Raw genomic sequence first — 27,179 nt, forward strand, 5'->3', positions numbered from 1 at the left:
AGCCGGAACCCATGGGATCTCCACAATGTGAATTTCACCACAGTTTGTCCTGCTCAGGGGCAAGGAGGCTGGGTAGTTAAACCCCACGTTGGTCAGAGGGTCAGCGGCTGGCTACGGGCACCATCAGCGTGGGAGGTGGAGAGTGTAACTGCTCAGCACCCCCCACAGCCCCTCATGGCCGTGGCCAAGGGCAGACGATACTCACAACAGAGGGCAGGTGGGCACACCGGCCACGAAGTGGGTCTGAACACAATAGGCAGCATCTGCCACGCCTGTGGCCCAAGGGCTCCTTTGGCAATCGGGAAGCCCCTGAAATTGTTGGCAGATGGATTTTCTTTTACCATTTTTGTCAGAGCCTTAAAATCAGGCTTAGAACCCCATTCCTAGTGGGGATCACACAGGTTGCTCCCGCCCACCATCCTCCCCAATAGGGCCACACTTTGAGGAAGTAATTGTTCAACGTATCAGGACTGTGAGCGCAGCTAGTGGCCCCCACGGGGCAGGGAGGGCGGCACCTGGACATGTCCAGGCAGAGGTGGAGACTGAACGGGGATCAATCCTTGGAGAGAGGGAGATGGGCTCTGCCCAAACCTTAGATCCAACTCAGAAGGCTGAAGTGTGCAGGACTACCAAGGGCATGGAGCCAGGGGAGCCAAGGAGGCAGGGCTGGTTCTGGAGGGTGCTTCTGAGAGGCTGGGTCATGGGTGGGAAAGCTGCCGGCTTTTGTCACGTGTGGCTCTTTGAAGTCCCCGCGCAGAGAAGTTTCCGTGGAAGGCTGGGGGAGGGACAGAAGCCACAGGGAGCAGGTGCTGGACGAAGAATTCAGGGTGGGGGCATGGAGCTGGGGAGGAGTCCTAGCTGGAGGGTGACATGGAGCAGGCATTTTCCCCTGGGAGGTAGGCATTGCTGTCTCTGTCTGAGGGTGGGGGTAAGCCCGTAAACAAGAGACTGGAGATGATTGCCAGCACCATGCTCTCAGGAAAGGGAAAGAGGGGCCTGGGCTCCAGAGGGCAGATGGTGGCCTCGGTGACTGCCACACTCCTTCCAGGTGACAGGAGGGAAGGCAGCGGGCAGGCCTGCAGATCAGGGAGAGGACAAATGGAGGGGCTTCTGGAAGCTTCCATTTCCTCAGAGAAAGAGGAGGGAGCACCTCTGAACCTGAGGGAGGGGAAAGTGTGAGAGGAGGAGGAGGGTACAGGAGACACCCCACAGGGAGCTATGAGCCTAGGGCAGGCAGCCCGCTGAGGCTTACAGCCAGGAGTCTAAACGACTCCACAGAAGGGGAAGAGGTGGCTTCTCCTGGGGCTGGGGTTTCATCGGGAGTTGAAAATGGAAGAAATGGGCCAAGAAGTGGAAGAGCTTGCCAGGAGGTGGCTGTCTCTGGGCCACACGGTCACAACTGGAGAAAGATGGTGACCAAGGCAGGAAGTGGAGGCAGGAAGTGGAGGCAGGAAGTGGAGGCAGGAAGTGGAGGCAGGAAGGGGTGCAGAAGAATGGCAGCAGCTGTGGGCCCGCCAGGAACAGCCCCAACCATGCACAGGCGCTCTCACTTGGTGCCAGCACCTCCCCTGTGCCCACACGACACCAGACCTGGTGGCATCATGGCCAATGGGTGCTCTTATAGGAGGGAGTAGGGGAGAGCTGAGGAAGTTGACACCCCCAGAAACTGAGTCTCAGAGAAGGGCATCGTGGGAATCCCCCCTCACTGCTGTGATGTCATCCACACCTGCTTTCACGAGACACCACCCACCGTCATCCTCACAGCCTCTGCTGAGCCACCACGATTCCACAAAAGGCTGTACAGCCACCCATTGCAAGACCAACCTCCCCAGCCTTGTGGGAGGGGCCAGTGTAGCCTCCTGGCCAGAGCTACCCTGGCCACTCAGGAATGGTCCTGAGCCCTAGCTCTGCAGGAGGAGGAGGGGGTCCACAGGCCCAGAGTCGGATGACAGCACCTGGCACAGTCAAACATCCTGCATGGCGGCAAGAAGCCACCAACTACTACTAGCTCTGTGCTGATTAGTAATGATGTGTTTAATGAAATTTCAAGGTTCATTACGGAATGTGGATTAATTAAATTGAGAGGGAAGATAATGAAAAATATTCCCATTGGATACATAAAAGAGCAGGCCTGCTGTGGTGGGAGGAGGGGGTTGAAATGTATGGACCTGCCAGAACTCTCCAAGTCTGCCCCCTGGAAAATGAGCCAAGTCTTTCTGCTGTGTCCTCTAAGCAAAGACGGTGGCTTGAGTCCACATGGGAGCCCAGTGGGGCCTCTGAGTCTCACTTGTGATTTGGGAAGAGTCATACTGGCTCCCTGCTGGGCTCAGCATCACATTCAAAGTCACTGGTTCATGTCCTCCCAGGACCTTGGAGTTGGCCAGGTGCTCGTGAATCCCTCTGTGTACTTTCTTTACCAAGGGTTCTGGAAGGAAAGTAATGAAAACATACACATCAGATTCATCCAGATGCACCAATCTCAGCAGCCAGGCAGCAGCAGGAGGAGGCACAGCGGTGCCTGACGGCTCTGAAGGTTTCGCCTGGTCCAGGAATCCTGGAAGTTTTCCCAGAGTCCTCTGGGCATGCTGGCAAAATCTGCTTCAAACCTCCTGATGAGCCAGTTGGAGCATGAAGGATCTGGTTGAGTCTTAAAAGTCTTAATACTGAGACTTAAATTCCAGTATCTGCTTGAGTTAGGATGGTGGGTTCCTGAGCACCCTCGAATGAAGAACAGTCATGCTCGTCCCACATGTCTGCAAGCCCACCTCTCCCTGCCTTCTGTGCCTTCCCCGATCCAATCCCCAGCAGAACCCTATCTGTAAGGGCTACTGTGCCCGTTTCATGGAAACACATAGTCAGCAAGCAGCTGCTACACCCACCACAGATAAATCTCACAAACAAAACACTAAGTGAAAACCACTGGAGTTAAGAGAATATGCAATGTGTGATGCCATTCACCCAAAGCTGGTTCAACTGTTCAAAGGCAAAATCATGGTTATTTTTGAGGGCGTGGGGGGAGGTGGGAACTGAAAAGGGCACGAAAGAGTCTTCTGGGCTCCTAGCAGTGATCTGGTTCTTGAGGTAGGTGGTGGCTACACAGAGGTTTCATCATTTCAGAGATTTCCCTTGCCATATGAGCACTTTCTCATACTTCAATGAGAAGCATCTGTTCTAAAAATGACTAAGTATTGTGTTCACAAAATTGTCCTGCAAGTGGCATATCCATTTCACTATTCATCCTTCTCAATTTATCCAAAACAAAAAGCTTTAAAGTATCGTAAAATAAATGTCTTTCTACTAAAAATGGGTAAAAGTGTTTTAAAAATGTATTCAGACTGAGAATAAGCAGCTTCCCTCGGTCCTGGAGCTAGGGCTGAAGTGGGTCTCAAACCCAGGTCTCTAATGGCATAGCAGGGCCTTTTTTATCCCTTCACGCAAGAGCGAAGCCTTCCTTTCCTAAAATTGGACCAAGGGTACAGGTGGCAAAGGTTGGATCCTCATTCACAGAGCTATTTTGACAGAGGCGTTTCCTGCTGCTCATGAGGGCCTTGGAGTAGTAATAGAAATTATTAACTGATGTGACCCGAGAGAGTCAATGGTAAGGCTGGAAATACTCCTCAAATCTTGACTTCTCACTGTTGTGCTGACCGAGTTGATTTCCAATTGTCTCTAAATTTTCCTTCCTCCTCCTAAATCAGCAGAATTTACCAGGAGGTATGAAGGAGATTAAAGTCCTTTTCCTAGGCAGCAGTGATTCACACCAGTCAACACGCATTCACCAGAGATAAACATCTCATCCGATTCATGTTCCATACCCCAACCCGCTGTGCATAAGAGAAAATGGCAGTCAGTTGCTGGGAAAGAAAATTGCTTTACATGATTTCAAACAACTCAAGCTTTTCCTTTTCTATCTCCATTGTATTCATGGAAGTCTTTAAGAAGGACAAAAATGTTGAACACTCTGGGTTTAGCTTACAGGATTTCACCAATTTCCTTTCAATCTAATGCTCTTACCTAAAACTACATTCAAGATACGGGTCTGGACCAGTCTGCTTCTTCATGCTGAAGAGACTGAAAAACCCAGAAAGTGGACACATGGTGAGTCAAAATCAAAGGGGGCCCAGAAACCACCCAGGAGACGACCTCCTTCGAGTGGGTTAGGAACAAGAGCTCTGAAAGTCTCCGAGAATTGTTCCTGGTCAGTGATGGTATTAAAGGCAGGGCCAGGACTTGTACCTGGGCCTCAAGAATTCTCATATGGTCAGTGCCTGAGCTGGTCTGCAAGAGACTAGGCACCAGAAGCCAAAATCAGGGCGGGGCCTGCAAGAGAACAGATGAACTTACTAAGAAGTGAGAAATTCAGCCCAGCACCCTGGGGAGAGGAGAGGGGTCCCCGTTGTGTGGAAGAGCCAGATTACAATCTTTTCTTTAGATAATCCTCACCCTGAACATGTTTGCAAGGGTGGCAGAGACCAGTACCCAATGGTCTCTCCACTGACCTGTCAAGCACAGACAGGGAATTCCAGGGAGAAAGGAATCCATCCCTTCTTTCAAGTTCTTATGGTGCCCTGAGATAATCCTCAGGGTGACAGTCATTGGAGAGTTACTTCTCTCATCTATTCAACCAGTCCCATGGCTCCTTATATCAAGTCACATGTTCTGAGTTCTAGACTCTTTAATAGAAACTGCAAGATTTTGCCACCAGAAGTCCCATCACTAGAGAAACAGTAAAGGAAGCTGTTTAGGAAAAGGAAAATAATTCTAGAAGAAAGATTCTTAGTAGCAAGAAAAAGTGATGCAAAAAGAATAAAAATATAGAGAAATCTAAATAAACATTGACATGAAAATTACATTACAATAGAACCGAATTGGGTAAAAGACAGAAATAAAACATAGAACATCAATAAGATTATTGGCAATATGATTAAGTAAAAAATATTTTCAGCTCCTTAAATTGTTCAGGAGGGCTGTAGGTCTTTCAATTAAGTCTAGATCCTGAATTAAGTTTGTATGCTAAAATTCTAAGGGTCACCATCAGGGGGATAAACATAGACTGTGGTTTTGTCTAATTCTGAAACACAGAGGACAGAATATGGATTTTAAATACGTAATCAATTCAAAATAAGGCAGAAAAAGATGGAATTTCTAGAACAAAAAGAAATCACAAAATAAGAGGGAAAAAATAATTTTAAATGTATCAGCAGTCACAAAACATATAAATGGGCAAAATTTAACAGATACCCAAACTGTCAGATTCAATGTTTTCATTTTAATCCAGCTTTGTGCTGTTTAGAGATGTTTAAAACTTCTGTGAATAAAAAGTTGTAAAACATGTGTCAGACAAATATTATATGTATATATTATATATGTATATAAAAACATATATATTAGTATTTTAGCCTTCAAATTTATTTTTCCATATATTTGAAGGGTAAAATATGAGAAATAAAGTCACTACCAAAGAATAGCAAAAGCTTAGTTCACCAGGAAGACATAAAAATTCTAAACAAAATAAACCTAATAACATGACTTTAAGATCTGTAAGACTGGGACCGGTAGAATTCAAAGAAAATACATGATAAATCCACCATCATAGTAAATTTTCATATATCTCTCTCAGTAATTGAAAAGGTAAACACAGAATTAATAACAGTGTAAAAAATCTAAATAATGCAAGCTAGATTTAATGAAAATATATAGAATCCTACACTCAACAGTTAGAAAATATACATTCTCCCTGAGGACATATGCAACATGTATAAGAATGTTTACCAAGGACAAGATCAAATTTTCACAAATTTTAAAAAATCAGTTTAAAGTAGACTACTTTTTCTTACCATAAATCCAATAATGTTAGAAATCTATAGTGAATTTAATTTGGAAATTTAAAACCACATTTCTAAATAAATACCCCAGGTGTCATGAATTCGACTTTAATGACATTTTTAGAATTTTTAAATTATCAGAACTGAAAAAGGATGAAAACGCTATAGCGTATCAAAAATTTGATGGAAGGTATCTCAAAACTTACAGATGCAGGTCCAGCTGAGACTTTAGGAAAATGTATAGCTTTCAAGTGCAAGAAGGGCTGACGTTGGAGGGCTACATCTCCATACTACAGGCGAAAAAGCAGGAGCCTTCCTTCCCAAGGTCAAGAACAGGACAGGCACACGGCCCCCACCTCCATGCAACCCTGTTCCAGAGGCCCTCGTACCGCGCCAGTGACGTTCTCAGACCCTGTGCCACGATCTCTTGCATGTTCCAACACTTAATGTGGTCATCTCCTTAACTAAAGCGAAAGCAACTCAATGTTATAAACCATAGCTTATTGTTCTTCACCTCTTTTTGCCTCCCTTTCCTCATCTATAAAACAGGGGTAAAATACTATCTACCCAGTGAGAGGATGGAAGGCAGCCGCCCACATAACCCGCTCACTGACACCTCACCTAGCACCAGCCAAGTCACTGAGCCTCACCTATTATTCTCCTTTCCTGCTGCCCATCACAGGGATCGGTGCGCACTTCTCAGAATCAGAGCTCTTACAAAGAGACTCCGAGGATCTGGGTGGCTCATCCAGTCTGGCCCTGTTTACCTTTAAACATTGACATTAAACATAAACATAAAGTAAACTGCCACTAAACTGGGGAGTATGGTCAGAAAAGAATAAGCCAAGATTCCTCCCCAGGAAGACTAACAGTTGAATAAAGAAGAAATATTTTTTTTAAAAAAATTCATTATATTGAAACTGTAGTGAGATATAGCCATATACCTATCAGAATGGCTAAAACAAAAATTAGTGGGCCAGGCACAATGGTTCACATCTCTAATCCCAGCACTTTGGGAGGCCGAGGCAGGTGGATCACTTGAGGTCAGGAGTTCAAGACCAGCTAGCTGACTTGGTGAAACCCTGTCTCTACTAAAAAAACAAAAATTTGTCGGGCATGGTGGCACATGTCTGTAGTCCCAGCTACTAAGGACGCTGAGGCAGGAGAATCGCTTGAACCTGGGAGGCAGAGGTTACAGTGAGCAGAGATTGCGCCATTGCATTCCAGCCTGGGGGACAGAGTGAGACTCTGTCTCAACAGAAAAAAAAAAAAAAAAGAAAAGAAAAGAAAAATGAGTGACAACAGGAAATGCTGGTGAGGCCTCAGAGACAGGGGCACCCACTCAGACAGGGCTGGTGGGAACATTAAGAGGTGTGGCCACTCTGAAATAGAGTGCGTCAGTTTCTCACCAAACTAAGCACGCCCTTACCAATGACCCAGCAGTGGTACTCCCAGGCATTTACCCCAGATAAACGGAGACTCACATTCACACCGAATCCAGCACGCCAGCGTTCACAGCATCTTTATCTGCAATAGCCAAAAACCGGAAACCACCTAATGTCCTCCAACAGGTCAGTGGTTAAATGGTGGTATATCCATACCATGGGATTCCACTCCACAAGTTGAATGGATCTCCTGAGAATTGTGCTGAATGAGAAAAGCCAAGTTCAAAAGGGACACCTGGCATGAGTCCCTTGACATCACATTCTTGAAATGACAAAGTGATGGCACTGGAGAAGGGGTTAGCAGTCACGGGGCGTGAGGGAAACAAGGAGGTGGTCGTGGCTATAAAGGGCAGCACCAGCATCCGCAATGGACGGACAGTTCTGTGCCTTCACCGTGGCGCCAGCGACCCGCAGATGGACGGACACTTCTGTGCCTTCACTATGGCACCAGCGACCCGCAGATGGACGGACAGTTCTGTGCCTTCACTATGGCACCAGCGACCCGCAGATGGACGGACACTTCTGTGCCTTCACTATGGCACCAGCGACCCGCAGATGGACGGACACTTCTGTGCCTTCACTATGGCACCAGCGACCCGCAGATGGACGGACAGTTCTGTGCCTTCACTATGGCACCAGCGACCCGCAGATGGACGGACAGTTCTGTGCCTTCGCCGTGGTGCTGGACACCCAAACCTACATGGGGGGGAAAGTGCCACAGAACTAAACACACACACAGGTGAGTGCGTGTGACACTGGTGACATCCGAACTGTGTGTGTGGATGGTACTGAGATCAAGTGCGTGGCTATGATTTTGTCCTGTGGTTACCTAAAACAGTACCTCTGGGGAAACAAAGTGAAAGGCACCCTGATCACTCTATAGCGTTTCTTCAGCTGCATGTGAATCCGCAGTTATCTCCAATTTAAAAAACAAAATTAAGGATAATGCGGATTCATTGACAGATTTACATAGAGTCCTGCTTACCAGGCCCCGAGTTATGCAGGCTGTACGTGTTTACTGAAGCTGCTGTAACAGATCACCACAAACTTGGTGGCTGAAAGCCGTGAGGATGCACTACCTCACCCTCCCGCAGGCTGGAAGCTGCAGACAAGGCCATGATCCCTCCAGGTCTCCCGGGGAGAATCTGAGCCCACATCACTCCGATCTCTGCCTCCCTGGTCACATGGCCCCTCTTCTGTGTCTTCTCTTCTCTGCATTCTCAAATCTCCCTCTGCTTTTCTGCAAGGACACTTTTCATTGGATTTGGGGCTCCCCTGGCTAATCCAGGATGATCTTCGTGTCTCAACATCCTTAATGTAATTACATCTGCAAAGATCCTTCTCCGAAGAAAACCACATTCACAGGTTCTGAAGATGAGGACGTAGACAGAAATGGGGGTGCAGGGGGACCCTTTGATCCATTGTATGGATGAAGCCATCAGCACCCCCGGATTTCAGGACCCCACTCCATCACCAGCTAACATTATGCAAAGAAATCTGGGTGACCTTGGAGAGAATTCCAGCCTCCCCACCACCCAGCCCGCGTGGACCTTGCCAAGTTCTCCGGGAGAGGCTGCAGGGCCTGGGCTCACTTCTGCTGAGGGGCCTGGGCTCACTTCTTGCCACAGGGTCTGGGCTCACTTCTGCTGAATGAGAGGTCTTCCCTCTAGACCCTTCAGGTAGACCCCCCAAAGTGTGCCTGGGGGTCTCCCTACCCAGGCTACAGGAGCTGGCATGTGAAAATAACCTGGTCTCAGGATGGGGATTTGTTTGACAACCTGAGGCAGTGGAGGATCATCACGAAGGAACTCGCTGCTCCCCAAAGATCCCCGTAGCTTCTCTCCAGGGTTTCCAAGACTTGGAAGGCTCTGGAAGGGCTGTTCACACTGGAACTAAAAGCCAACGAGGAAACGGTAACCATTTGGAAGAGTTTGAGTTTTTCATGTCTCCAGGAAGAGTTAATTACAACTTGGTGGCTGATGGCTGCTGACTCTGCAAGTTTCTGAGCAAATCAGAGACCGGGCAGTGGGAGTTGATTGGGGACAGGCGGTCTCTCTGCATCAGGCTTCCGTGGAGCTCAGGAGGCCCAGACACTAGCCAGGCACTGCCACTGCCATTGGGTCACCTGGCACCAGTTGCTTACCACGGGCAGTGAGGGCTGCTCTGTGAGCTCCTCCTGCTCTGAGCCAGCGGCCAGGCCTGCAATATGCCTCTGCCGTGCCACCCTGCTCTGCACCTGTGCCACGGATTCCTGATTGCTCTGGAAAATGCCACTCATCTGCCCTAGCATGGCAGACAACAGGCTCCAGAATCATCCTGCCTAGTTTCAAATTCTGACTCCACTCCTCATCATCTGTACAATCCTGGACAAGTCACCCGACTGTCTGAGTGTTGGTTCCCGCATCTGAGAATGGGCATGATTACAAAACTCGCCACCTTAGGTGCTGTTAGATTAGAAGAGATGGTGCCTTATGCAATTAAAATAACATCTGGCACACAGAACACCCTCGGTAGGTATAGTGATAATAACGGTGGTGATGATGATGATGTCATCACTTGGGGCTTTGACTCAAATACTTCTCTTTTGGTCCTTCCAGTGCCTACTCCTTGTCCGTCTCTGACCCGTTGTCTGTTTTCCCACACTCTGAACAAGAGAACACACAAGACTATGCCATTCAAAACAAGCAAGGGGGCCGGGCGCACTGGCTCACACACCTGTGATCCCAGCACTTTGGGAGGCTGAGGCAGGCAGATCACCCAAGGTCAGGAGTTTGAGACCAGCCTGGCCAACATAGTGAAACCTCATCTCTACTAAAAATACAAAAGTTAGCTGAGTGTGATGGCTCACGTTTGTATTTGGGAGGGTGAGGAAGGAGAATTGCTTGAACCTGGAAGGCAGAGGTTGCAGTGAGCCGAGATCGTGCCACCTCACTCCAGCCTGGGCCACAGAGCAAGACTCCATCTCAAAAAATAATAATAATTAAAATTAAAATTAAAACAAAAAGGAAAAATAAAAACACAAGCAAGAGGCCAGGTAAGCAGAGCCAGGTCAGCCGAGCATGAAGCAGTGGCAATGCCCCTTCCTTTGCTGCTGCAGCCTGGTGGGACATCAATGCCATCCCAGCTCAGCTGCGGGGCGCCACAACTAACAGCTGGAATTTGAGACCTTCGAGGAGGGTTTGGTGGCCCCATACAGCCTTCTGCAAAGATAAGCTGACCTCGCCCATCTCCACATTTCTTTCTCAGTAGAAACCTCCTGGTCAGGTCCACTGAGATTTGTCCCTGTACTCTGATGTTAGTAGGCTCAGGGTGTCCCCCAGTCCAGAGCCTAGGGTCAAGAGGAGAGAGGCCAGAAGCCGAATCTTGCAGGTGGGGTCCATGGTGCAGGCAGGCAGGCTCCATTGTGCAGGCAGGCAGGCTCCATGATGCAGGCAGGCAGGCTCCATTGTGGAGGCAGGTGGGCTCTGGCTTCTTTGCAGAGGCAGGGGTTCCATGGAGGAGGTAGGCCAGTTCCATTGTGGATCTGACCACCATTCATGTTCATCTGATGCTCAAGATCATGTGGGAGCTTTGAGAAGGCTTTAACACATGTACTTTTGAGGATTCTTTCAAAAAGGGAAGACTAGGGGCAGGAAAATCCTGGGGCAACCTCGTAGTGAAAGACAGAAATCAAGTTAGTGTCATCACAGAAGGCTACATGTTCTGAAAACCTCTCTAACCTCATGCATCCTCCATTCCTGCAGCCAACACACAGGGACACCTACTGGGAGGGACAGGGGCTCCAGTCTAAGGAGAACACACAACGTGGGCCGGGAGGGACAGGGGCTCCGGTCTAAGGAGAACACACAACGTGGGCCGGGAGGGACAGGGGCTCCGGTCTAAGGAGAACACACAACGTGGGCCGGGAGGGACAGGGGCCCAGGTCTAAGGAGAACGCACGAGGTGGGGTCCCGCACACTTGGGGGCAGAGTCTGTTGAGCTGGGCGGAGGGTGGACAGGGGAACCAGGATCCCATGCAGGGTCCTGGAGTGCCCAGCTTGCTGGGACAGGGCAGGGACCACTGTGCCCACGAGGGGCTTCTCCAGATGCCCACCCCCTCTCCCTCTCCCACCACCTGCACCAGAGTCCCGGGGGCTCAGCCCAGACCACAGGCTCCCCAGGCAGAATCTGAACATCTGCCTTTCAAAAGGCAGCCCCAAGGTGTGGCCTTGGTGAGGGGATCAGGAAGGGCCTTGCCCAAGTGCCTCTCAGTCTGAGGAGGAAAGATCCTGGAGATGGAAGGAGCTGGCGATCTAGGAAAAGCAGTGTGTGGAAAGGCGCCTGACACAGCTGGGCAGGGTGGTTTGCTGTTAATAGCTACAAGAGGGCAGGCTTTGTACAGCCCCCAACTCTCCAGGGCCTAAGGCACAACTTGGCACTCAGTAGTTCTTGGTAGGTATTTGTTGAATGAATGAATGACTGCACGAGAGGCTATGGGTGTTCCTGCAGGGCCTCACCTGTTTAGAGAGGTCTGAAGGGGATGCCTGAGTCGCTCTTGCTGGATAAATAGGCATTTTCCAGGCTGGGGCAGGGAAAAGTGTTGCAGGCAGAAGGACAGCATATGCAAACCGCCGGGGTGAGAGAGTACAGAGCGTGGAAGGATGGGGGTGTGGAGCCCCTGGGGAGGGAGGCAGAGCGGGTGAGGAGGTAAAGAGGCAAGTGCGGGAGGCTCAGAGCTGTGGACAGAAGGTGGGTCTCAGCAGAGTGGGGAGTGGACAGGAGGGGCTTCCCCAGGCCACCAGGGCCATTTAGGAGACCCTCAGGGACAAGATTCCATATGAGGCCAAGAAGTTCTGACCTAGGGATGCAGAGGAAGGGCTTGTTGGGAGGGGAGGCAGGAAGGGGAGCTGCGGCCTGGTGGCCAGTCAGGGTAGGGGCAGCGTGAGAGGGTCACTCCGGGCAAGCTAGGGGAGAAGCCACCCTCCTCCCTGCCTGAGGATCCCCACTTCCTCTTCCTCTGACCTGTTGGCCTTGGGCCTCAGCTCCGGGTCAGGAGCTCTGTGGTCACTTCAGGCAGAGCCAGGGCTTTTGGTGGAGTAAGACCCAGGTGAGAGGTCTCGCCAATCTGGAGGTTTCCATTCAGTCAGTCATTCAGTCCATCTGGCCACATATTTATAGAGCACCTGCTATTTCCGGGGTCTCATGCTGGCCTGTGGGGTCAGGAAGAGAAGCCCGCCTGCTTGCTGCCCTTGGTGGAGGGCAGGCCTGATGTCAGCCCCCACCCCGGGGCTCCTTTCTGACCCACTGTGCTGATGCAGCCCAGGCTGGATCCTAACACGGGACAGAAAAGGGTCCTCATGGTGCACAAGCCTGCACACGGCTCCAGGTGAGACCAGAGGTGGGCGAAGGGCTGTCATCGGGCACCACAGCATGGGTCCACAGGGGAAGGACGGTTTAGGGGTGAGCACAGCTGGCAAATAAGAGGAAGGGGGAGAGGCTCTGATACTTAATTTGTCTATTTGGGATTCATAATGATTTTCACATGATGTGTAAGGCAGCTGTGCTCCAGTGACTACTGCCGTATAACAGCCAGCCTGGAAGCCAAAGGCTTGACAGTCACAGCATCTCTTTTGTTTATCATGTAGGTAGAGCTTGGCAGGTGCAGACACTCCTGTTCCACACAGCGTCAGATGAGTGGCTTGACTGGAGACTGCAGGACCCCTTCCAAAGCAGCCCAGGCACGGGGCAGGCCAGCGGGTGCAGCTGCACCAGCCAGGGCTGAGGGCTGGGGCCTCATTTCCGCTCCACTCGGAAGCTCTGCATGGGCTGCTTGGGCTCCCTTCCAACATGGCAGCTGGGTTCCAGAGCAAGTGCCCCCAGAGACAGGAAACGGAAGCTGCTGTTTCTACAGTCTGGGCCAAGCTGCCACAGCACCCACCATGTTTTATTGATCAAGCAGTCACAGGGCCCACACTCAATAGGAGGAAATTTGGACCCACTTCTCCATAGTAGAAGTTTCAAAGAAGTTTGAGACTGTTTTAAAACCATCACATGAATAAAAACACATCTTTTGATTGTGACTCTGGGAAAATCAGTTGACCTTTCTGTACCACACTTTGTAATCATTTTAGAAAACAATCGAATTAATCATAGCTAATACTTCCATATTACTGAGCTTGGTTCAGTTCTAAAATTACACTTTTGATTAACACTTGTCATGCCCATAGCAATTCTATGAAGCAACTACATTTCAAATTTGGGGAAACTGAGGTCAGACGTGTGAAGTGACTTCCCTGGGATCACCTGGCTAACAGGAGCAGGTGTGGGATTGGAGCCCAGGCAGCTGACTGCAGAATCAAGCCCGCCTCTGCTCCCCAGGCTGCTTCTCCACCCTGAGCTGAGCAACTCAGGGACTGCTGCCCAGGTCACTGACTGGCCACACGGCTAAATGGAAGAATGAGGCAGTGAACCAATTGACTAATTCCTTCCATCATGACTGTGAACCTCCCCAAAGGTGAGCTAGAAACCACGAAGAGCTTCACCCAGTGGACTCTGCACACAGAGGGCAGCAGAGACACAGCCCCGCAGCACCCACAGTACACCAGGTTTATGGCACCACACACAGGGAAAGGGTAGGGTGCACCCAGAGGGGCTCAGGGACAGCTTCCTGGAAGAAGGAATGACTCAGTCAGACACTGAAAGATGAGTGGGATTGGGCTGGATTGTGGGGGAAGAAAAGGATGTGTTTTAGAGAGAGAGAAGCTGTGTGCAGAGTCTGGGAGGAGAGAACTCATGGCTAATTCAGGAAGCTGACAGCAACTCCCTGAGGGCAGAGAGAGCAGGAGCAAGCAGGACCAGAGCAAAGACTGTTCTAGCGTCCTCCTCTTTGCCAGGCTCCTTAAAGCTCACACCCAGGGTTCCTGCAATTCCACATTCACGATCGTTCGGTATCTGGGCAAGAGGCAGGGACTTGCCTGGGTCCTGAAGCTGCTGAGGATGTGGACCACCTCACATGCCTTGCCCGGCCCCACCCAGGTCTCCCACAAAACCATTTTCAGTGTTTAAAAATGATCCATAGTATGTAGAAGCAACAATCAATTCTTCTGCACCCCAGATTCTTCGAGCAACTCCTAGGTACACAAAGACTTAACGTAAGGCAGTAGATGGTTCAAGAAGTGCTGGGGAGATGAGATCACATCGCAGCACATGATGTGACCTGGTGCTGCCTGGGGAAGCCTGGGAAGGTGTGGGGAGACCTGGCCAACATTTTGCAAAGCAGGGAGAATTGAGCCAGGGCAGGAAAGACACAGGTGAGCGTCCCAGGTGGGACAGGGGAAGAATGCTCCAGGCTGAGCACAGCATGTGCTAAGGCACTGGGGCCAGAACACAGTGCCAGCTTCCAGATCCCGAGGCACCCAGGCCTGACCCTGAGATGAAGAAGCAGAGTGAGGGAAATGTGTCAGTCCTCCATAGGTGGAAGGCTGCTCAGCCCGCATGCACTCTCTGCTCCTGATCCCTGGATTCATGCCAGACCACTTTTCCGGGGGTCTCCCCTGTGCTCGAGACCAAAGAGAAAAAGGAGCACTGCTCTCCACACACAGTCATGCCATGACTCCCTCCTGGAAGGAGGCCTGTCCTGGGGAAGAGTTCTTCCTGGCAGGGCCAGCTCTTGTTCCACAGAAAGAACCCCATGCCACCCCACCCACCAGGACACACCTGGACACCTGGGCCACCCAGCTTCACCTCAAGCTTGAGTGCATTGCACTTTCCTGTCTGGGGCCAGTTTCCCCATCTGTGAAACCAGACAATGGAACTAGACAAGGGATTCCCAAGTAGCCTCCCAGAAGTGTCTCCAGGGCAGGGACAGAGGAGGGAGCTGCGGGCCTAGGTGGGTGAAGTCCTGGGAGCCCCTCCCTGAGTTGCCAGCCCAACCCCTCTTTAATCTGCTTTATATGCCAGGGTTCTTCTGCACAGGGTCTCATCTGGGGAAGAGGCATGCACGTGCACACACACACACACACATGCAGGTGAACACACACACACGCACACACACACGAGGTTCTGGTGCTAAGTAAAAAGAAGATGCTGTGAAAGGCTTTGGTGAGAGGCTTTGGACAGGATAATCCCCAGAGGTCCCTCTGAGCCCTGACTCACGCTTCCTCCAACCAGCAAGTCACAGCGCTGCCTAAAACGCAAGGAGAGGCCACAGCGGGCTGGAAAGGTCGGTAGGAAACGCATACTTCGGGGAACACACTTCCTCTAGGGGCCTCTGATGGAAGAGCTGCAGTGAGGCCGGGAGTTGGGATTTCACAGCTTGGGGAGAGAGATGTTATCCCCACCGCAGCCTCACCCAGGGGCGCAGGGCCAGGGCCTCGGCCACACGCAGTCACACAAGCTAGCGGCTCAGGCTTGCGTACAGGGCGCGAAAAGCCAGGCTGTCTCTGGCCTTTGCCTGGCAACGGCAGATGCTTCCTGCCAAAGATGGGAGAGATGGAATCAGATGGGGCATTTGTTTTTTTTCTGGGTCATCAAACCAGTTTAAAAGTTGTCAGTGTTGCCTGGTTACAAGGACAGCTCTGAGCCCCAGATGCCCCAAAGCTGCACCCAGGAACGCTGAGTGTCCTCAGGAGCCTAAGGAAAGAATCAGGTGCAAGGCACAGTGTGCAGGAGGCAGAGACGGGACCTGGGGCCCCTGCCCACCTCCCAGCCAGCACTGAGTTGAAGGGACTCAGTCTCCTCTGCAGGTGAGTAGGGGGACAAGCACCTGACCTGCCACCTTCTGTGTATCAAATGAGGCGATTCTGAGCCATAAAGTGCTGCAGGGACAGAGACACCTGTTCACAGTGGCTCCATGCCTTACTCACCCCTTCACAGGGAACACCTGCAGGGAGCCTCCCACCACCTGTCCAGCAGGAGACATGAGCACCACCAAGATGTTCATAAACAGGATTGTGCTGTTTCTCCCACAACTCGCTTCATTCCATGAACAGCACATTACGGGGTCACTCCAAGTCAGTAATGCATAGAACTTGGCTTACAGCAGCTCTGTGGTGTTGTGCAGTGCACACACACACACATTTGTTTTTACGCTTTGTCATTCCACACATGCGGGGGTTTTCTTCCCCCACAGCGGTGCACTGACCAACGCTGCCTGCACTGCCTTTCTGCAGCCTGGGGAATTTTCTTTGATTATGTCTTTGACTTTTGTTTCTGTTCTCTTAACATTAACAGATGAAATCTTTGGATACTTTCCATCTGCCAGGAAGTGTTCTAAGCTCCTTACCAGCTGTCCTTTTATTTACTCCTCACAAGCAGCATAAAAAACAGCTATTGTTCCTTTTCACAGATGAGACACATGCGGCACAGAGAGGTTGGGTGATTTGTTTGAAGTCACACAGCATCGAGCAACGGAACCCAGGCAGGAATCCACCAATCCTACCCTCAGGCAGGATGCTACACTGCTGTGTGCTGAAGAGCATGGCTGAGCTCCACACTGCCCTCATTCTCTGCCCCCAGCTGACACCTCCTCCTCCTCCACTTTCACCTCGGATTACACTTTTGGAGTACCTCCACTGTGGATTTTCCACATCCTTGATCCTCCTTGTTAGCCTCAATGTTGCCTTTCACTCCTCTCTTTCGTGTTTATTTCCAAGTCCAGTTGGTGTCCCAGTCAGGGCTCCCTTGTGAGCCTTTCTGCTCTGCAATGCCAGCCTCTTCACCCCACGGCCGTGAGCACTCTGCTGGGTGCACCCACATTGAAGCAGCAATGCCCGGCTGCCTCACTCCTGGACCCCAATTGCATAAGGGTCCTGGCTGCCATAACAATGATCACTAACAGAGGGCGGGGGCTTAAAACACAGACATTTCTTCTCTCACAATTCTGAAGGTGACGTGCAAACTTCAGGCTCCTTCCTGAGGCTCTGCGGAGGGTTCTTCTGCCTCTTCCAGCTTCTGGCGGCTCCAGGCGTTCCTTGGCGTGTGGCTGCATCAGGTCCATCTCCGCCTCTACACAGGGTGCTCTTCCCCTGTGTCTCTGCATGCTCTCCTCTTCTTATGAGGGTAGCAGGCATTGAATTTAGGACCCACCTAACCAGAAGATGATCTCCTCTCAAGATCCTTAACTAATTATATCTGTAAAGAACCTATTTCCAAGAAAGACCTTGGGGTCTAAGGTCATTACGAGGTTTTGGGTGCAGATATACATTGTGGTCACTATCTAATTCCCAACAGCACCCATCTCTAATTCTTCTGAGCAGTTTCTGGGAGATGCTGACTCGGGCTGGATTTGGGAAGATGGGAGGAAGTGAGGGTGTGGGTGGGAGGAGGGGGCATCTCTGCAGGTGACAGGTGCCACCTCCCTCCTCAGGAATACAATGACCTCCATAAGAAGGCAGGAGAGGCAGGTAGCACAGACCTGGCTGGGCCACCAGGAAGCCACCTGGCTCTTCTGGCCCACCCATCTGTGTCCCTTAGAATCAAGTCGGAATTGAAAATGGTGAGAAGGAGGGAAAACACTCCCCAGTGACTTCTTTTTACTTCACAGAAAGATGCCACAAGAAAGGATTTGGAATGAGACCCACAGGCCTACTTTCTGTGACTGTGGCCTCCCAAAGGCCCTGGCTGTGAAATGCACCATCTCCATTTTAATGGGGACCACGCTGTTTTCCAGCTAAAGGGAGACAACTGGGCCAAGGGCTCCAGTTCCCACGGCAATCTCTCTTAACTCCCCGGGAGCTTCAGGAAGGCTCTTAGCTGCCTGCACACCCCAAAGCATTCACGTTGGATGTGAAGTCTGCTGGTCCCACCCGCACAGACCTGCACAGTCCAGGCTGGCCCCCTCAGACCCACATCCCATTCCTCAGACGTCTTTGGGGGGTTCCCTGAGCAAGCATCCCATGAGCTCAGCCCTTCATGGGGTGATGCATCCAAGACCTGGCAGTCACAAGCCCTGTGCACGATGGTGGCAGTTACCAGATGCGATGCACCCCGCTAAGTGAGGCCATGTCTACAGCATTGCCCAGCATTGCCCCTCATGGGGCTGGAGGCAGAGGCCAGGACCCTGGGAGGAAACTAACTCTTCCCACGTTGCCTCCACCAGCAGGGAAACCGACTGAGCTCCTGCGGAGCCTGACCTGATTTGGGCAGTCAGGGTCCCATAGGGTACCTGACCACACCTGAGCATCTCCACAAGCTGGGCTGGATGGGGAGAACAGGGATGGCACACCCTCGTGACACTGCACCCTTGTGATGGCATGCCCTTGTGATGGCTCACCAGGGGACCAGGGCCTGCAGCGTGGGAGAGAGCGAATCTCAGTGGCCTGAAGCTGCCCAGTGTGCAGGTTCCTTCCAGCAGCCCCAGGACACATGGCACCTTCATGACCCCACCCCACATCCTCCTGTCTTGGTGTCTGCCTCCTGGGGTCCCTGAGTGGCCCACGCAGCACAGGATGTGAATACAGGGAGGGGCAGGATGGGAAATAGTGACGCAGTTTGCCTTCTGACTTTTGGAGTTGGGGGATGGACTCCGAAGAGCTTGGGGGCCCTGGTCCAAGTTGGTGTCAGGGAGGGACGAGGCCCCTCGGATGGATAGGGTCACTACAAGAAAGGAGGGAGGTCACCTTGGCTGGTGGCCACTGAGGCAGGGCTGCCAGAGCTGGTCAAGCCCAATCCTGACCCAGTCCTGTGGGCACCAGCCTGTGCCTCTGGCTTGAACCCAAAGAGGAGGAACCTGGCGCCGAGGGATGGGTGGATGCCAGACCCTGTGCTCCACAGCAGGCTCATTTTATGGAAGCACCCACGGGCACCAGGGAGTGGGGAGCAGGTGCCACCCAAATGCTGCTTTTTGTGTCTCCGGCCCCTCGATTCCAGGAGGCTGAGTGCCTCATGGTGGGTGTTACTGACCCGGCCCATCTCCTCGTGCAATCCTCCCACAGACCCTGTCCTGGAGAGGCTGAGAGTGAACAGTCATACCTGGAGCCCTTTCCGGCACTGGAGAGGCTGAGGGTGAACCATCACACATGGAGCCCTTTCCGGCACTGGAGAGGCTGAGGGTGAACCATCACACCTGGAGCCCTTTCCGGCACTGGAGAGGCTGAGGGTGAACCATCACACCTGGAGCCCTTTCCGGCACTGGAGAGGCTGAGGGTGAACGGTCACACCTGGAGCCCTTTCCGGCACCGATGCCTTGACTGAGCCCCAGCTGCTTCTCCTCCTGCCTCAAGGACAAGCCCCTTGTACCACCTGATCTCATCCCCGGCCTCTCCCACTCAGACTGGGAATCTCACGAATTCACATACACATGCACATGCGGGAGAAAAGGAGAAAGACGCGGTGTGCGGAGAGAGCTTACAGCCGCACAGTGCAGACACGACGCCCCTGTGCAAGCGCCTTATCCCTCTCTCCTCTGACCACTTCTGGCGGGTTATTTCAGTGAATCTTCCAGGCACCCTGAAATGGGTCATCTTATCCCCTCTGACAGATGAGCAGGCTGAGGCTAGAGGCTGAGCAGAGTGTCCAGTGTCCCTCGGCTCATGAGTGGGGGCACCCACAGCTATCGTCATCCAGAACCATCCTTCCGGGAAAGGTCCACCTGCACCTGGATCTCAGCAACTCTCGGGCAGATGGGCACGCCTCTTCTCCTCCTACCCAGGAAGAAACCACAGCTCAGAAAGTTGCCGCGGGGCCCCCGGGGCTACTGGAGCCTTCTGACCCCTAGTCCAGGGCTCTTCCCACCAGTCATGGGCAGTTTGAAGGGTCCCTTCTGTATTTGCTCCCAGGGCCCAAGAGGAGAGGTCTTTCTCCTTCTTTCTGGATCCAGCATTGCTGGTAACCAACAGTGTTTGAACTGCCCTTCTCATCCCCACAAGGATAGAAAAGTTACACCTGAGAGGAGGGAGAGGCGCACAAAATAGAAGCATTGGGCACTAGAATGCACACTGGCTGATGAAGTAATCTGGACAATTAAACCCCCATGACACTAGTTTACCTACACAGCAAACCTTCACATGTACCCCCAAACCTAAAATTAAAGTGAAAAAAAGCATACAAAAAGACGCTCAGCATCATTACTTAGAGGTAAATTCAAACTGCTACCTCTTCCTCACACATCCGTCAATCTGGCTGAAGTTTTAAAATCACTGAATGCACAGTATTGGTGAGGACAGGCAGGAATGGCAGCATTCATGCATTGCTGGTGGGAACAGCACCTGGTAAGATTGCTTTGGAAGACTTTGTGTAATAAACATGGGTAAACATAGCATACCCATGACATGGACCAGCACGTCCGTAGCAGAGTTATTCATCACAGCCTCAAATCAAGAATAATTCAGAGGGCCATCGACAAGAAAATGTATAAAATAACTGTAATATCTTTATACAGTGTCAGGCAAAAAGGTGAAAGAGAAAAAAATCACTGCCACAGGTAACAACAGGGACAAATCCCATAGACACGAAGTCTAACAAAAGATGCCAGACCAGCTGGACACGGTGGCTCACACCTGGAATTCCAGCACTTTGGGAGGCTGAGGCAGGTGGATCACTTGAGGTCGGGAGGCTGAGGCAGGTGGATCACCTGAAGTCAGGAAGTTGAGACCATCCTGGTCAATATGGTGAAACCCCAGCTCTACTAAAAATACAAAAATTAGCCAGGCTTGATGGCAAGCACCTATAATCCCAGCTACTTGGCAGACTGAGGCAGGAGAATCGCTTGAACCCGGGAGGCAGAGGTTTCAGTGAGCTGAGATCACACCACTGCACTCCAGCCTGGACGACAGAGCGAGACAAAAAAATAAATAAATTTAAAAAGCCAGACCTAAAAGACTGCATGGCATATGATTCCATTTATATGAAGTTCCAGAAGAAGCAAAGCTCATACACTACGAGTGAAAGTTGACGGGAGAGATATTGTCTTGGAAGGGACACAAGAAATCTCAGGTGATACGGAAAATGTTCTGTATGTTGATCTCGGTGGTGCTTGTAGTTTTTAGAAAAGGTGATTTGTGCACGTCACTCTACATATGTTACATACCACTAAAAATTAATGCTGGGCACCGTGGCTCATGCCTGTAACTCTAGATTTTGGGAAGCTGAGACAGGAGGACTGCTTGATCCCAGGAATTCAAGACCAGCCCGGGCAACATGACAAGACCCTGTCTCTACAAAATTAAAAAATTAGACAGGTGTGGTGACATGCACCTGTGGTCCCAGCTACATGGGAGGCTGAGGTAGGAGGATCGCTTGAGCTCAGGAGGTTGAGGCTACAGTGAGCCATGTTCATGCCGCTGCACTCAAGCCCGGGCAACAGAGTGAGATCCTGTCTCAAAAATAAATACATTTTAAAAAAAAAGAAAGAAAGAAAAATTATATCTAGATCTGGGCAGCATTTGAACGTCTGAATTTCCATTTGAACCACTTCAGTTTCAATGAAACCAAGTAATTAGGGGGGTGAGGCGGGGGGTAGGTTGCTGGTTTCTCATACTTAAAAGATACAGAAAGTGTCTTTTACCAGGTTTAGAATTTTCCAATTTAACAAGCTTGGAGTTTGTGACTCATACTTTTCATGAAATAACTTTGAAACCCTGTGATCACATGATTTTACAAAATATTAAACCTTCTCAGCTATAAAAAGATTTTTGGACATTCTACAGGTCTCAGTAAACAGCCTTGCTAATTTAAGCATAAATTAATTGCACGTGGCTGGAGGAGACACCAGCTAATTCTCTCTGGGCTGTAAACCCTGGACTGAGTCAGAGGAATGACGCAATCAGGGCTAGGAGTGGGCAGGGGGTTATTTGCAGCGCCGCCTTATTCCAGGCGGGCCTCCATGCCCCTAACACAGGTCCAACCTCATTCTGCTTCTGGAAAAGGAAAGGAATGGCTTGGGGTCAGGCAGACAGGGCTGAAACACCCGTCCCCACCACGTCCATGGCATCCCTGCTGCCTGCTCTGTGACCTTGGGCAGCTCCTTTGATTCCTGCACCCCTGGACTCAGTGTCTGCACCCACCAGTTGGGGCGGTGGTGAGATGGAGGGTCAGCCCCAAGAGCCCCTGTCAGCTGACACCATCACACCTGGATTTTCCATTCCCGCCCCTGCACAGTTTAAATCAGCACAACAGAATGATGTGTTGTCTGGGTCATTCCACAGCGATCCACTGAAGTCAATTGCCCATAGCAGCAGACGAATTTGAGAAGGTGGCCCCCAGACCGGCTAGTCCTACCCCTCCCCACCACACCCTCGTGGCCCTGGCGGGTTCCAGCTGGCTGGGTCAGTGGTCAGCAATGCTGTGGGCCATGCGATGCACCCCCTCGTGGGCCCCCACGCTGACATGTGGCCAATGGTGACAAGTCACGTGTCACACGTCACCATCCAAAGGCAGTGGCACTCATTCACGTGTCTCACAAATGTTTGTGGGTTTCTCCCAGATCCCAGGCAGTGCCAGGGAGTCAAGGGATGTGGTTCCTGCCCTCCAGGAGCTGACAGGTTGGTGCAGCAGACAGACATGGAGCAGACAGTGCATCACACAGCCATCAGTGAGCCCATGTGGGCCATGATGGGGGCTGCACTGGGGCCTGGCCTTCATGAGCGTGCATCAGGGAAGGAGGTGTAACGGAGGACATTAGGGTGACTGGGCTCGGCTGGGGAAGGCAGGAAGCTGCTGTACATCGGCTCATGGCTGGGAGGGGCCTCGAGGAGCTGGAAGACCAGCCAGTAAGGCCACTGCAGCAAGTGAGGCACAGGCTGGAGAAGGGGTAGACCTCACAGCCCCCCGAGACAAGCAAGATAGCCCAAGGCAACTGGATACCATGCTCCTTATCACACCCTTTGTCCTAGTTGGAACTTCAGCTCTGTCTGCAGCAGCTGTGTGCTGACTGGGCTATAGGGAAGCCTTTGCCAAACTGGGTTCCACGGAGCACTAGCCCACAAATTGCCTCTTGACAAAGGTTTTCACAGCAAAACTGCTCCATGAAATCTGCAAGCTCCAGCTCTTCTGCAAGAGCAGCCGTGTACGTTAGCCCCTCAGAGGCACTGAGAAGTCCTGCAGTGGGGAAATCGCACACAGCCCTTTGTGAACAGCCCCTCCCATGATCACATGCTCCTAGGAGCCCTCACTGGCCCCAGCCCTGTTCCTCAGCTGTCCAGGGACACATACTCTCTACACAGCCACAGAAAGGAGCAAAGATTATCCAACCATGGTGTATCCTGGTATGAGGCCCGGGGCCCAATATTTATTCCTACCCATCCCAGTTCTGACTTTTGAGAGCGATCAACTCACTGGCTTTACTTTGAGGTGGCTCTCGTGGGCAGACGAGAATTTCAACTCCCTAAGCAGGAGTGTGAGCCAGCGTGTCCCTCTGAAAACTTCAGTGGACAGAAAAATGTTACGGGAGAACCCCCAAGACAGCACACTTTGGTCAACTCAGAAATGTTCTGGGGTCACCCATTCTTGCCCCCATGTCTTCTAATCACTGGGGACCCTGAGCCAGAGGGCATGGGAGTCACTCCTTACTGCTCATTTGTGCGGCAGGCATGCACCCCCACCTCTCAGACCCAGACCCTCTTGGCCCAAACAGCCTCTTCATCTGCCCCACGTGCCAGGCATGGGATTTGCGTCTGACTTAGGAAGGAAGGCGACATCAACACGGTCCCGGGAACACGTGACATGCGGCAACTTCACGGGGCTGGAGGCAGCAGTGACCAGGAGCCAAGAGACAGGTGGGGAGGGGAAATGCTACAGGGAGGTGGCAGATTCTGGAACCACAGGGGCCTGTCACAGGAAGAGAGGGAATGGGTCCCAAGATGCAGGGACAGCCACGTCTGAGGCACCAGGCCTGAGTGCACTGGGCCCAGCCTCATTCTGTAACTGCTGCTGCCCAAACACAGCAGGCCTTGCACACCTCGCGCCAGCTCTGCACTGGACAGGCAACTGTTCCCTCCCTGCACTCAAGCCACAGCGCGGCACCTGGCCCTTGGCTCCCAGGACAACGCAACACACCCTGCAGGGTCCCTGTGGAAGGACGTCCCTGCCGAGGGCTGGGTGGGGAAGAAAGGACTCAATGTTAAATCTGCATGCTCTGAGAAAAGAAAAGAGGGCGGGCAGGTGGGCAGGTGGGTGGGCGGCCACTTTGTCCATTTGTACTTCTCAGGGCTGCCCCACTCTCTAAAGACCCTCCCCAGGCCTGGACCCATGGGCTGTTCTCGGGGCCCCACAGGCTGGTCTTGCTGCTGGTTCTCCCGGGACAACTCCATCCGTGTGCCCTTTTCACTGTCAGGAGAGCACTGGGCTGGTCCTCCCACCCTCCACAGTCCACAGCTCACGAGGGACTGTGTCACTGCTCCTCAGTGGCAATCCATGCCCCGTAAAGTTGCCCTGAGCGGAGAGAGACACAAACAACTGGTTCCCGGTGGCTGTCGCAGGAGAGAGCAGCTCTAGACCACCCCTTCCCAGCTGCCCAGCCAGAGGAGATCAGGCACAAAGGGCCTCACACCCAACTCCGCAAACCAATCCCTCCCATCCAGTGGGGGGTGAAGTGTGTTTAATGAGTGCGACATCAGGCTATCCCTGGAATGGAGGCCAATTCGACTGCTTTATTCCCAAAACTATTTGAAGTAGCTTAAAGATTGGGATTAAAACATCGATCAAATCTGCAGGAAGGGGAAGGAGGCATGGCTGCTGTGGGAGGAGCCTACAAGAGCATGGCTAGATGGTGCCCTCGGGGTGCAGATGCCCATCAGATGGAAGGTGAGGGAGCCTTCAGGAGACAAGGACAGGCAGAGGTCCAGGTGGGGCGTGGGGAGCAGGGACCCGGAAGTGCAGTGAGCAGGGATTCGAGCACAGTTAGGGCTTCTGAGTATGTCAAATGGGGCCAGGGGCAGCTCCTTCCAGCAGCCCAGGTGGAGTCTGTGGTCTCCTGGCCCTTCCATGCCTCCATTCTCTCTCCAGAAGTCCAAGGTATGGGACCAGGTGACCAAAGCTTTGGGCCTTGAAGCAGGAAGGCCCTCCCAGCGGACGTGAACGCCTCCACAGCTGACCCAGGCTGGCTGTCCCACATGCCGACCACCATTTTCAGAAACTGCTGGGGATCAAGGCACAATCAGGAGCTGGAGGAGGGGGATTTGCGATGTCCAGATGCGATGTCCAGCCCCCCAGACACATGCCCCCAACCCTGTCCTTAACCCCTCCCACCTTCGGAGGAGGCCCTGGTTCTTTCTGGATCATCTCAGAGGGACCCAGAACCTCCCTGCAGCCCGAGCACCTTCATGGGCCCTTCCAGGTGGCTGGTCCTCCTCACCGCAATGGGCCTGGGGTGCAGAGTCCAGACCTTGGTTCATGTCCAAGCACCCGAGGCTGCCGGGCGCTGCCAGAGGGGTCAGGAGCCTCTGTAATGAAGGAAGGGCCCCTCCCCGAGCCCAGCTGTGTTTTCACTGTGGTCCCCCTTTCCATCTCTGCCACCCCCCAAGACCAACATGGTAAATGCAAGCCGGATCATTCAAGGGGCCGCCGCCCGCCTCTCGCCTTCCCTTCTAAAAGGGGATGAAGTGCCTGAGCCTGGCTGATGAGAATCCTCACAGCATAGATTAGAGTCAGAAGCTCTTAAAGATTTAGCATAACACAGATGAGATGCCTATCTCCAGGGACACTTGAGGAAGCAGCGTCTTAAATCAAACCATCGTACATCTTCCCTCTGACAGCAAGACAGGCGGCACGGGGCAGAGCAGGATCGATCCCTCCTCCCGCGTACATGGGTCCTGATTATTCCCTTAAAAGATGTCAGATGCTGAACAACAAGACATAAACTCCTGACACTGTCTTGAGATGCTTTTTCAAGATCGCTGCAAATGGAAGGCAGGAGAAAACAAATAGAGCCTACAGTGGTCAGGGCTTCAGAGGCAACGCACGGAAAGAACACCAGAGCTGGCGGCGGGCCAGCCTGTCTGACTTTCGCCTTCTGTGTTTGAGCCCGGCAGCCACCCCAGGAGAGGGGAGCACACTGGCTCAGCTGGTGCACATTAGGCCTAGCTGCCAGCGGCCCGCACTGCTCCCCAGAACCTGCCAGTCCCTGTCCCGGGCTGGGGAAGCACAGGACATGGCTGAAGTCTGGACTTTAGCAAAAGGGAGAACTGAGAACGAATTGAGAGTCTATCAGATCCCCTGAGCACACACAAATGCACACAGCCACAGGCCTTCGATGCGGGGTCCTAGGGCGTATGCACTGGGTGTGTCCGTGGCCCAGCGTGACACAGCTCAGTACTCTGGGCACCCTTCCAGCTCAGGGCGCCTGCTGGGGGTGCCTGCACTGGCTCTCCCAGTGGTCGCTCAGGAACAGTTACTAAAAAGGATCAGCCCCTCAGTTTTGTGGAGGTAGGGGGACATCCCCCAACCCCTTTTTGGTAGGCTCTGGCCCCGAGCTCAGAGAAGCATCTCCCTCTGTTTCTGCCTCTCCTGCGGGGAAGAGAAGCTGCCCAGTAGCGAGCGAGATCCAGACAGTCCAGGCCCCACTTGGAGGAGCTTCCCACTCCTCATTTGAAGTCCTTCATCAAACTTCTGGACAGTGCCCCATGGCAGGAGCTCAGGGGTCAGCACGGAGCAGTAGGCGTCGCCTTCCTGGGGACCACAACGACACGAGGAGACTCATGAGTGAAAAACCATGAGTGAAAAACACCATGAGTGAAAAACGAAAGAAGCTCTGCGTGAGTCGGACAAGGGTCTACCCAGCAAGGAGGCCCCATGCCCCGCCCCAGGCCCCAGGCCCGCTGCAGGGCCCTGAGTTCTGTGCACAGATAGCTTTTGACGTTCACCCAGATTTTCATTCCACATCCTCCCTGCGTATGGCAGATAGCTTTACATTCCCAAAACTCTCAGAGAAGGACCCAGTTTCAGGGGTAAGAACTGGGGTGAATGACTCTCTGCACCAGCCACCTCCTAGCTGACG

General features: G+C 52.2%; 1 long non-coding RNA gene across 1 annotated transcript; it reads right to left on the bottom strand.

Annotated features, from left to right (window-relative positions):
* Positions 1 to 2,013: 2,013 nt before the first annotated feature.
* LOC117094307 lies at positions 2,014 to 8,229 on the bottom strand. The gene is made up of 3 exons (XR_004441486.1): positions 7,310 to 8,229; positions 6,476 to 6,592; positions 2,014 to 3,824 (listed from the first exon to the last, which is right to left on the bottom strand). It is a non-coding gene; the product is annotated as an uncharacterized LOC117094307 (long non-coding RNA).
* Between the last annotated feature and the right edge of the window lie 18,950 nt (positions 8,230 to 27,179).

The sequence above is a fragment of the Trachypithecus francoisi genome, unplaced genomic scaffold (genome assembly GCF_009764315.1).
Source record: "Trachypithecus francoisi isolate TF-2019V2 unplaced genomic scaffold, Tfra_2.0 Lachesis_group13, whole genome shotgun sequence".
Taxonomy (NCBI): Eukaryota; Metazoa; Chordata; class Mammalia; order Primates; family Cercopithecidae; genus Trachypithecus; species Trachypithecus francoisi.